General features: G+C 45.2%; 1 protein-coding gene across 2 annotated transcripts in view; it reads left to right on the top strand.

Moving 5' to 3' along the window:
- Window positions 1-12,811, top strand: part of KAZN (kazrin, periplakin interacting protein) — a 258,853-nt gene that overhangs the window by 58,638 nt on the left and 187,404 nt on the right. The window lies entirely within an intron of this gene.

Genomic DNA, 12,811 nt, shown 5'->3' with positions numbered 1-12,811 from the left:
TCTGCAATTCATTGTTTGCATCTCTAATGTATTGTGGTAAGTTCGCCTTCCATCCTCACCTTGGATTTCATCCAGCCAAACAATCTTTTTGCAAGAAAAACGCGACCCTGTGCTTTGCAGGGTGAATTGTGGTGCAGGGTTGTTTATGAAGTGGACTGCTCTCGCGAAGCACCTTCCCTTTCTTCAGACTTCTGCAATAATGTTCTTGTTAAGAGAGGTTTGCATTTCTAAACGTGCATCGTTTGTACGAAGGAGGTGCTGTGTGGAGGGTCTGGGTTGAAGCAGGACAGAATTATTTGACACTAGGCTGTTCTCTCTGCCTGCCTGCCTGCCTGCTTGTCTCTTGTTGTATTCAATGGGAAAGATGGATCAATGGACAGCCTTCAAAACTGGCACCTTGGAGAATATGGCCTTTGTCCAGCAGCTTTTCCTCTTGGGCTTATGCACGATGATGTCAGTGCTTTAAGAGGTGTGACACCAGCGTTTTGGTGGCGGCACGTTCTCCTGCTTTGTTTGCACCTTGGTCATCCATAAAGGCAAATGTGAGGTGCTTTTGAAAGCCGGCTCCAAACCTTGCAGTGGACTGCTTAGACCCAGGGAGTCCTGCAAATACAGTGTTGGAGTGATGATGTCATGATAGCATTTCTGGTGTGTGTGGCTCTGGTTAAGAGCAGAATCTTCCTTTGCTTTCCCCCACCCACCCCACCCGCAAATTAAATTGCTGGCAGAGAGTAATTAGTTTGAAATGCAGTTATCGAAATGGTAGGAATTTTAAGAATGCTTTCTTCTCTCCCCACCCCCACCCCTTCTTCATTTCAAATCGGCCGTTTGTGTTTTATGTTTGCTTTCCTCTGGTTTCCGGATTTGCCCCTCCGTTCACGTTCCAGTCAATATCGTGAATCTGATTCAGAAGGTGTGTTGTTGTCATTCCAATTTATTGGTTGTGAGGGGAGGGACAGGGAGAGTTGAGCAAGCCAGGCAACCGGGCATTGCGATGAAAGCAGCTTAATTTGTGATGGTGTTTTTAAAAAGAAAAGAAAAAAACAAAAGTGCAAGAGAGAATAGATGTGCAAAAGGCAAACAAACAGTTATGTATGTGTGTTATAATGAGGAAATGGCTGAGAAAGTGCCTCTCGGCGGGTGTGACTTCCCTTGTATAAAACAGCCGCTCCACATTTCTGCATTCTCCCCCCTTGCTTGTGGAAATGAAATAAACTTAAGGAGACTTTGAAGCAGTGTGTCTTGTAAATTGCACAGGAATAGCTATGCGATGTAACAAGGGGCTCTTCAGGCTGTTCAATGAGTGATTTATCTTCTTAATTTTTACATCAGAGTTAGGAAATGGGAGCTGAATGGCTCCTGATCAGCCCTTTAGTATCTCTTTCACTTATTTTGTCAGATGGGAGGGAATCTCCCCCACCTCCCCATTATGCAATAGTGATGGAAGTCGGGGCTGGTTGTGACTCCTAAATCCGTTTCATTAATGCGATATATCTAACCTGCTTTCCTGATTGTTGAAGTATCTTCACTCTTCAGCTCTCCGCTATGCCAGCTGCTGTCCTTACCCCTCACATTCCCATATTAAAACAGCTAGAATGTTTTAAAGTGTGAGGGTGCCCTCTGTGCCGCAGACAGGCTGGCTTCACTTATTATGAATTTCAACTTGCAAGGTGATCCTGGGTAGGTTCCGTCAGAATTCTGCAGTAGGACTGTATCTTGGTGGTAGATAGGATTTGAGGGGAGGGGGAGAGAATGTTGATTTTGTTTGCATTTCAAGGCAAGCCTACCTAATCTTCGCTTTCTGAAACAATGTGTGGATTGAAACAGAGGCATCACCTGAAATTTGCACTTCACTGAATTTTGCCATTGAGATCTCCAGCCAAGTATTGTGCACAAAGTGTGCTTAAAAATGCATATATAAATGAGAATGAATTATATTAGGATGAATTGCTCTGCAAAAACATGTTATATCGGGGGGGGGGGAATTGCATGTGCGCTGAAACATTGGTGGCTTTTCATTTTGTTGTTAAAATCGCAAACAGATGTGGCAGTCTGGAGAATGGAACTCAAGATTGAGAGAATGCGAAACTGAAATTGGCCTATTTGCCCACCATACTGGCTGAACAGCTGCTCTTTGAGCAGGAGGTCCCAGGTCCCAATATCTCCAGCATCTCCAGGAAGGGCTAGAAATGTCCCCAGTCTGAAATGCTTCAATTCTGCTCCCTGTCAATGTAGACCAGGCACCCCCAAACTTTGGCCCTCCAGATGTTTTGGACTACAGTTCCCATCTTTCCCGACCACTGGTCCTGTTAGCCAGGGATCATGGGAGTTGTAGGCCAAAACATTTGGAGGGCCGCAGTTTGGGGGATGCCTGGTGTAGACAGTAGTGAGATAGATGGACCAGTTGTCTGTCTTGGTATAAGGCAGCAGGCTGCCTTCCTAAGAAGTAACATCCACTGAATTGGGTAAGATGAACTCCCAAAGAAGTGTGCAAGGCTTGGCAGCCTTGGGTGGCAACCTGCCAGTGGTGTAGCGTGAGGTGCAGAGGTTGAACCAACATTTGCAAAAATGCACAATTCTGTTAAAGCAGGCATCCCCAAACTTCGGCCCTCCAGATGTTTTGGGCTACAATTCCCATCATCCCTGACCACTGGTCCTCTTAGCTAGGGATCATGGGAGTTGTAGGCCAGAACATCTGGAGGGCCGCAGTTTTGGGGATGCCTGTGTTAAACACTTACTCACTCACTCATGGATCCAGACCTGGTCTGTATCTAAACATGACCTGTTTCTAAACTACTGACCACTGGCCATATTGATTGGTGCTAACCGTATCTTTAAGGTATCATACTGGCTACCCCTGATCTAGACTAATGAAGCCTGATTGCTGTGAGTAGGGTTGAGAGTGTGAGCTTGGGTCTTTATGTTTTGTGTGTGAGAGAGAGGATATATGTGCACTGCCTGACCTCTGTAGAAATGGCAAATTCCGCCTCTGCTTTGCATCCAGAAGGGAACGGGGACTCTAGGTGGAGTGGTCTCTCCTTCCCACAGTCAAGGTGCACTCGGACACGAAAGCTGAGCTCATTTGGGATGGTGTTTGCCAAAAGAACAAAAACCAAGCTGGGAAACATGGTGGCTCAGGCAGTACACCTGGACCAGCCAAAGGAAGCCCTCCAAAGTTTATGATAAATATATATATCTGCCAAGCAGAATAGTCCTAGTGGGCACCACTGAAGTATGAAGAAGTCAATTTTTTATTTTTACAAGTGGAAGTCTTGTTACAGCTGTGTAACATGTAACTGCGGTCTGATAGATCAAGGATTTCCAAGTCCCAACCTTTTTGGCATGGCAACCCATAAGTCTAAATTTATTTGCTATGGTGACCCATCAATATATTGTTGCATGAATTTTGAATCTGAGACTTTCGCTGCTTCCAGCTGCCAGAGAGCAGTTCCCAAGTGTTAATGTAAGACTTCAGCCTTTCTGATGTTCAATGAGAAGTGTCAACACAGCATTATACCATGCCAACAAAACTAAAGTTGTATAAAAGGCATTCTTCGTGCAAATGATGGATTGCAAGGAACAATGCTTTAGGTTTTCTGATAAAACCTGCGACCCATTTGCAAAAGTTTTGCGAGCCACGTGTGGGGGAATGCTGTGATAGACCACTTGGACTGATGGTCTACGTAAAATTTGCACAAGAACCCCATACTGTACAACCAACTACCTGGAAGTAAGCTCCCTCTGAGGTCAATGAGATTTACTCCCAGGTAAGTATAGGATTGCAGCATAAGTCTGTGTAGGGCAGTGTTTCCCAACCAGTGTGCCTCCAGATGTTTTGGGACTACAACTCCCATCATCCCTAGCTAGCAAGACCAGTGGTCAGGAATGATGGGAGTTGTAGTCCCAAAACATCTGGAGGCACACTGGTTGGGAAACACTGGTGTAGGGAATGAGTGAGATGATTGACCTCCTGTTGGCTTCTGTTGATTGTGCTTTGTGAACACCTGAATGGCTTGAATTTAATTTACAACTTGCAGAGCTAGATCCTGGTGTGTTATTACAGTGCATTATTGGTCTTTTTGTTGTTGATTGTGCTATTTGCCTTTGCAAAACATGTATCTTATATTGTAGGTGATTCAGCATCATCTGGGGCCAGTCCTACCATTAGATAAGACTGGGCAATCTGCTTCAACTGGAAGATTTGTGCTACTCTTAGAAGTGTTTCTTAAAGGGCATAACATTTATTATTATTATTATTTATTATTATTATTATTCCCGCCCGTGAACTGTTTATTATGTCAGCACACAGGTAATATAAAATAGTTCATAATATATAGCTCGCACAATCAAACCTATGTTTGTGTGAAATAGATTTTCAGTCCCAGTTATCAAAACTTTTTGAAATATCTGTTGTATTTTTGGAGAGTTTTTTTTTAAACTGAGCCCTGTTCCTCAGGAGATGTATTCTGTGTAAGAAAGATCCTTTGCAGCTGACCTCCTCTCTGAAATGGCAAGAGCAGTGGCTGTCATGAATATTTTTCTGCTGCCCAAAATCAGCAATGGGGAGCCTTTGCCCCATAGCATATATCCAGGTATATCCCTTGGCCTAACTTTGTAGAATTGTAGAGCTGGAAAGGGCCCAAAGGGTCTTCTTTTCCAATCCCCTGCAATGCAGGAATCACAGCTAAACAATCCCTAGCAGATGACCATCCAACCTCTGTTTAAAAATCTCAGAGAAAGCGAGTCCCCCACCTTCTGAGGTAGTCCATCCTACTGTCAAATAGCCCTTACTGTCAGAAAGTTCTTCCCAAGGTTTCACCAAAACCTCCTTCATCTGACTATCAAGGGTGGGGGAACGCATGCTCTATGGAGCAGGGTTCCCAAACTAAGGCCTGGGGGCCAGATGCGGCCCGCGAGGCTCATTTATGCGGCCCCCGGTGACCCCTGCTGCCCGCTGCCACTGCCCACTCTTACTGGCACGACAAAGCTGCCCACTTCCAGGTCGTCGGGAATGTCAGAAATAGCTTGTGCGCATACGCAAGCGTTATTTGCGGTGCACTTCTGTTCCCTCTTCCTTCCAAATTCAAGGTAGCTGAATTTGAAATATCTGATTGGGGGGGAAAGTGAGCACAGTACACTTTGTATAGATTAGAATACTGGCTTGCATCCTCTGTAATTCCTACTCAGAGTAGGGCCATTGGAGTTAACAGACAGAGCTAATAAGTTCCTTAACCGCAATGGGTCTACTCTGAGTAAAGCAACCCACAAAAAGTAATGGATGATGCTTAGTTCCATTAACATCAGTGGAAATACTCTTGAGCAGGCATCCCCAAACTGCGGCCCTCCAGATGTTTTGGCCTACAACTCCCATGATCCCTAGCTAACAGGACCAGTGGTCAGGGATGGTGGGAATTGTAGTCCAAAACATCTGGAGGGCCGAAGTTTGGGGATGTCTGCTCTTGAGTCATATAATGCCACCCATTATATTCAATGAAGTTCAAAGCTTTACTTGGGAATTATTTTTATTAGAGCGATTGTAATTTTGTTAAAGACACAACCAGCTCAATAGCACACACTTCCATTTCAGCATTAAAAAAAAGGGGGGGGAGACACTGCAAACAGTAAACTTACAAATCTTAACCCTCTCAAATAGTGCTTTCCTTGGAAAAAAATAATTGTAACTCAGACTGGTCATTTCCAAACTGTGACACAAGTAGTATATTGGAAGTCTATATACGGTGTGTCTGCTGTGGGGTGGGTGGGAAATGTTTGCAGTGTATCAGAAGGTGAGATTTAATCCTCTCCCCACCCCACCCCTGCCTAACTGCAGCATGATTTTTGTTGCAGTTGTGCAAGGGGTAGGGTTAAATTCTTCTTCTCATGCATTGTGTTGGCAGAGAAACATCTCCCCGCCCCGACATTTCTCTGTACTTTAAGGCGGGACGACCCACAGTGTGATTGCCAAGTGTTTCATTCAATTAGTGCTATTGTATCCATCCATTCTGTTACAATGCAGTTTTATGAAACAAGGTACATATTTTTCAGGAACAGCAAACTCTGTATACAGTGGTACCTCGGTTTACAAACACAATTGGTTCTGGAAGTCTGTACTTAAATTGAGAAGATGGGAGCTGCAGTCCATCTGAAGTTCACCACTTTGGCTGCTCCTGGACAATGCTGAGCTCGACGGCCCATTGGTCTGAAGGCAGCTTCCAGTGTTTCAGAAAGCCATTGCTGCTTCCAGCAAGATTCAACGTGCATCCTTGCTTGGATTTGTCTTCCTTGTTGGGTAGGATCTCACCTGGTAGTGGCTTGGCTTGGGATGTCCAAAGGTCTTCAGAGTGTCTCTTCGTTTCAGCATTGCACCCTTTCTTTCCAGTGCTGTGTCTCTCTGTGTGTGCGTACACACACACACACACACACACACACACACACACACACACTACATGTGTATGAGCATCTTGTGTGGCCCCCCCTCCCTCTTTGCCTGCAGGCTGCTTTCCGCTCCCCCCTCTTCCTTCCCATCAGCTGTGCTTGCATCGCCAATGCTCGTCAGTGCAAATTGATTTAGAGATTAGTTTAGGGGATTCGTTCCATCAAAGTTGTAATATTTAGCTGTTTCCAGCGTGTGGGGAGTTCTAGCCATTTAAACAAAGTAATCTAACATCAAATGTGTTTAGTGCGCCATCAGGATTTGCCCAGCAAATATTAGGCCTCTGCTTTGTAAACAGGTGGGCGAGTCGGGAACTGGGGTCTGTGGAACTATTGCCGAATAGGGGGCAGGGATAGGTAATGGGTCAGAACAGGGTGGGGGGAGACACAAGGATGAAACCTGCCCTCTCCACAGTATCTTGCCTCAGCTTTGCAGACTAGGCCACTTTCCATACTAGGGCAAGTGGAGGTAGGGGCCTGCCTGGGTGGGGGATGGGGGGGCTCGAATAGGTCATAGGTTGGGACAGGGTGGGCCCAATCACAGGGATGAACTGGGGGATGGGGGGAGGAGGAACAGAACAGGGTTGGGGGAGACACAGGGATGCCCCAATGTAAACATAACACACGAAAAACAGGGGGACTCTGAAGGTGAGGGGAGTCTGAAGTGGGACTCTGAGGCTCCATTTAACAAACTGAGCCACTGCAACGCGTGGCAGGGCCAACTAGTAGTAGTATATAAATGTTCCATCATAATAAATTTGTTAGACTTGAAGATAGCACACAGGTTATTTTTTGGAACATCATTTCACATGCTCTTTCTAGGAGAGGGAGTGCTAATTTGGCAATTGCACCAGAGCCCCCAGCCACTTTAATCTGGCCTTGGCGCCCTCAAACACATAGAAAGGCGTCCATAGCTTTTATCCTCTTGGATCAAAATTAATTGCCGCACACTGATTGACTGAATCAACGGAAGGTTTCAGCCCTAATTTTTATCACCCACTTTTGCCATATTGCTTCTTCGCATGCACATTTTATTTCCCAAATTAAGCAAAATGCACATACATAATATATCTGCCATGTAAAGTGAGAGACAGGATCACCATTACCAGAGAATAAAAACAAACAAAACAACAGCAATTGACTGTATTTTGAAACCAGAATCAAATGGGGAGAGTTTAAAAAATAAAATAAAATCCCAATCATGTTCTGTCCAGAGTTCTGAAAATGATGGGTATCAAATGGTGTTTTGCCAACTTATATTGCACTGTCCTAGAATCATAGAATCGTGAAGTTGGAGGGAATGCAGGAGTCATAGGTGGAATGCAGGAATTGCAGCTGAAGACACTCTGACAGGTCAATGTCCAACTTTTGCTTTAAAAATTCCAATGAAGGGGAGTCCCACCACCTTCCAAGGTAGTCCATTCCACTGTCAAAAAAAAGAAGAACAACAAAAAAACAGGAAAGATCAGTTGAGGCATTCTGCCTCTTCCATTGACACCCTTCACCTGTGTAATTCATATCAACAGGGGTGGATAATCTCAGGCCTGGGAGCACATGCAGTCTTCCAGGCCTCTCAGCCTGGCTTTTGGGACTCTTTCCAAGGCTACATCTCCTCAGCTATGTCCCCTCATGACTCCTATTTTGCACACGCCTTGGGTGTTTTTGTGCATGTGTCCTTGAACTCTGATAACATCATTTGTTTGCCTGGTTGGAGGATAGAGAGCAGTGTGTGAGTAGTTTACTGTGGAAAGGTAAAATTTGCATTTGTTACCCTGCCCACTTTTGCCTCTGGCCCCGCCCACCACTGGGATGTGGCCAGAGGCGTAGGAAGGTCAGGTGGTACCCGGTGCAGAAAATTTCTCATCACCCCCCCCACACACACACATTGATTTTTATTTTATTTTTTGCCTGCAAAAATGGTTTTACGTTATTTCATATTTTCTTACAAAGGAATGTGGATTCTGGGCCTCTGATAACAAGTAGGCGACTATGGACAGATACTTAAATCTACAGGATGGATTGTGTTTTGGCTTGTTTTATTTTATTTATATTTATTGTTTATTTATTTAATAACATTTATTTTAAAAACCTGCAAAGTGGTTTACCAAAGCAAAAAAAAACCAAAAACCAAAAACCACCACAGCAGTAAAATCAAGAAAAATTAATGATCCTACCTTAAAACATACAAAAGCTAAAATATTAAAATTAAAATTACTTCAACTTCCTAAGCATCTAGGTATGCTTGCCTAAAGAAGAATGCTTTTAGCAGGTGCCCGAAAAGAGCCTAGGAAAGGCACGTGCTTTGTTGCAATAGGCAGGGAGTTCCAAAGTGCAGGTGCTGTCACAGTAAACAATGCAGTACAGATATTATGCGGAACCTGTAGTAGTGCTTGAAACTACCGTACTGAAGGGGAGGTTTTATTTATTGTGATTTCACCATGCTCTGTATTATCTGACCAAGGCATGGTGTGTGTGATCAAACCATGGAAAACGTAATTCAGAGGAGGGTGTCTGTAACTCAGTGGTAGAGACATCTGTTTTGCATGTAGAACAGGGATAAAGGACTTGTGCCCCAGTTATTGCTGAACGACCACTCGCATCAGCTATGAGTTGTAGTTGAAGAACATCTGGAGGACCAAAGGTTTTTTCCAAACATGGTAGAGAATAAACCTGAGATCTTCTACGTAGACTCAAGGAGCTGGTGATGTGGGAAAGACCTTTCTCTGAAGAGCCGCTGCCAGTCAGCCTAGATTGATGGAGGAAGGTTAACCAATGGTTTTCACAATGCTGTAGGGATCCAGCACTCCTCGGGTCCAGTCTGTATGGTCAATGGTCAGGAATGACGGGAGCTGTAGTCCCTGGAGTAGATGGACCAACAGCCTCACTCTGTTTTAAGCCCCCATCATATGTTTGTAGTCATCTCTTGGTGCCAGCCCAAATTGCCGGGAGCATAACTAGAAAGGGTTTGGCAGAATAGACACAGAATCATGTGGTGTTATTGCAGGGACTCGCAGGCAGACAAACTCACAAAAACCTTTTGTATACGGTTAACAAGAAGGAAGTTTGCGTCAGCCCCTTCTTCCTATTTATTATTTTTTAACCTAACTTATTTGAAATTTTGTTCAGTATTAGATTTCACAAGGGTTTTTTGGGGTGGGGGTGGGGGTGGGGAATGATTCTTTGTGTGTTTGTATGTGTGTGAGTGCACACACGCAAATTGTTTTTCTGTTTCCTCTAAGGATCGCTTTAAAAGGATCAGGTTTGCTCCGTGAGAAGCGGTAATTTGATGAACGACTGGAAAGATCGGATTCCTTTGGATGCATTAGCCAGTCAGGAAAAAAAAGTGAGAACAATAGAATTCCTCAGTTGTATTATCTGAATAGCAGAAGGTCTTGTTTGCTGTCTGAGGACCAACCCGGCGGCAGTGGTGGAAACCTCTTTGCTTTTTATTTAGAAGATAAGCTTAACACATATTGCACAAAATTGTCAGCAATTTAATGCTGGTACTTGCAGGGAGGGTGGAGGAAAAGCCTTTTCTGTGTGGTCTCATAAGTGCTTTTGCGAAGGATCCGTTTCAGTGTTCAACTTGCAGCTTGAAAGAAAGAAAGAAAAAACAGTCTAAAAAGAGAGGGGAAATGTGATGGCAAAATAGAGTGAAGAAGGAGATGAAGCCCAAATATAGTGTTTTGCTAAGGGCCAACTTGTCAGAATCGGCCACTTGCCAACTGCTGATAAACAGGGCTAGCCCAGGATATTTGGCCGCCTGAGGCAAAACAGAAAATGGCACCTCCACTTCCTTCGCCTGTCAGGGACTGGTTGGATGAGGAAGAGTGCAGGGAGGCGCTTGTCCAAGAGGCCCCCAGGAAGGCTACAGAAGATGCCAACTTAGATCCCGGATCCTGGTGGTGGGATACCGGCCACACCTCAGAAGAGGGGACAAGCTGGGGCGTACTAGAAGCTGAAAGCATGAGGGATCACGGTGAAGCAGAAGCAGGCAAGTGGCCGAGCACAGGACAGGGTGATGAGGTTCCTAGTCTCCAACAGAGAGGACGGCATCTCTCCTGGAGCACCAACAGGGCAGGCTCTGCTGAAGGCTCTCAGGCCCCACTGGCTTCCAGAAGGTGAAGGATGTTACATGTTGCTAAACAACGGGGCAGGCAGGTACAGAGAGAGGCTGCTGCTGCTCGCCATAGCAGAAGATTACAGGGGGAGGGGAGATCCCTTACTCAGAGGGCTAGAGAGCGAAGGAGGGGGCTGCACACTAGTTTGAGCAACTTCTTCATTTGGGGGGGGGTAGGGTTTGAGCTTGCAGCCAAACCCCCTGGTGGTATGACTGCAAGCTCAAACCCCAACAGGGGGTTTCCTTTATGAGCCTCCTTGTATCCCCCCCCTCCTTAATAAAGAAACTAATTGCACGTTAGCCTCACGTCTCCCTCTCTGACCTGCAAATGACCTGATCTTCCTGTCAGCCCCTTGACACTGCCGCCACTGGAGGAGGCCCAGGGAAGTCCCAACATGGTGGAATAAAAAGGAGGCCGGAGAGGAAGAGGAGGAGGTGGCAGCAGCAGCAGTGGGCAACAAGTTCAGGAGTGAGTTGTTCCCAGATTTGCAGCCCTTCCCAGCTGTCCCCAGCTTGCCTCCTGAGGTGGCTGCCTCACCGCACCTCATGAACAGGCCAGACCTTTTGCAAAGAGTGGGGAAGGAGAGAAATTGCAGCAAAGGATGGGGTGGGAGCAGAGCTCCCTCCGCCCCAATCTTTGTTTTCTCCCTGAAATCACGTAGGTGTATGCATGCAGATCCCACTTCTGACACCTGGTGGGATGGAAAAAGTTTCATTTCTGAACGAAATAATAAAAATAGTGACTCATAAAATTAATATAGAAACATAATAACCGGATACAATGTCAGCCAAGATGGGTTGCTTAAAAGTTGTAATTCTCATGTGCCCCGGGCATGAGTCAAAAGTAAGATTCTGTTCTAGTTGCTGGTGCGAATTCCTTCTTTCCCAATAGTCCCAGACCACAGATCGTAATCTCACCCAACTCTTGCATTGAAATCACCCAGGAGGATAGTTTTATCCTCCTTAGGTGTCTCCGATAGGATGGCATCCAACTGAGAATAAAACTTTTTTTTAATGTCTTCTTCAGCCTCCAGTGTTGGTGCATAAGCACTTAAAATAGTATCCTGATGGTTTGGGTAAGTTTTTTTTGAAGGGTTGAAAGTCCCTCATTAATGCCAGTAGGGACTTCTGACAAGAGCTTCACAAGATTGTTTTCAATAGCAAAGCCTACTCCATGTATTCACCATTCTTGTTCAGGTAGACCTTTCCAGAAGACCTTTCCCTTCAGTTGTCCCTCTCCTGCTCTTCGAGTTTCTTGAAGTGCTGCAATATCAATGTTAAAGTGTCGCAACTCTCTTGCAATGATGACAGTCCTGTGTTTGGGACATCCCGTTCGCATCCAGAGGTACCACTGTAGATTCTTATCTGCTGCAGCCTTCATCCGCCTTCACACCCATTTTAACATACCACTTGTTATCTTCCGCCTGTTCTGCCGTTGAGAACTTCTTGGACCATTCTTTGTCTAGCTCCTTCCCCTTGACCTTACCACCTAGGGTTACCCTGCTGGGAGTACGAGACTCTTGACAGCTTCGTTCACAAGGATCATAGGAACGTTCAAAGTCACTCACCACAGCAAGGTGATGATCTGGCGAGTGAGGATCAGAAATATAGGCCTTGTATCCAAGCTGGGCCTTGGCCTAAGTATTTATGAACTCATATGATTTTTGCATACGGTTCCATCAAAAATGACACCAGGAATCATGGCATGCTAAGTTTCCTCCATGCTTCTTCATGACACCGCATCACTGTAATGTCCAAAACAGCTCAGAGTCACAGACAAATTGGTTCTATGCTGTGGAAGGGTTCCTTAATCTATGAATGACGGGTCATTCTGAAATTGCGTACTTTTGGCTAGCGCTTTCAGCCTGGGAATGTTCTTTCGTGGTGGCAGGTGGGTGGAGCAGCCAACCCCAACTTTAAATATCCCCTGTCTATATTTTTAATCAGATAATTGTGTCAATTAATGCTTTCAGCCTTAATTATGACTCTCTTTTCTGTTTTGCTTACCAAATTCAGCGGAGAACATGCATACATGGCAATTGTTCGCTTTAATCTAGTAGTCGGCTGCCAGCATCCGTTACTACCTGCAGCTTCAAACAGCCAACACCTTAATTAGCTAAGTTTGCTGAGTACTTTGAAGATATAAAGCTCCATAAATGGAGTGTGTGTGTGAGTGTGTGTGTGTGTGTGTGTGTGAGAGAGAGAGAGAGAGAGAGAGAGAGAGAGAGAGAGAGAGAGAGACTGACTGACTGACTGACT

The sequence above is a fragment of the Zootoca vivipara genome, chromosome 6 (genome assembly GCF_963506605.1).
Source record: "Zootoca vivipara chromosome 6, rZooViv1.1, whole genome shotgun sequence".
In the NCBI taxonomy this organism is placed as follows: domain Eukaryota; kingdom Metazoa; phylum Chordata; class Lepidosauria; order Squamata; family Lacertidae; genus Zootoca; species Zootoca vivipara.
This window is presented reverse-complemented; position numbering and strand designations above follow the sequence as displayed.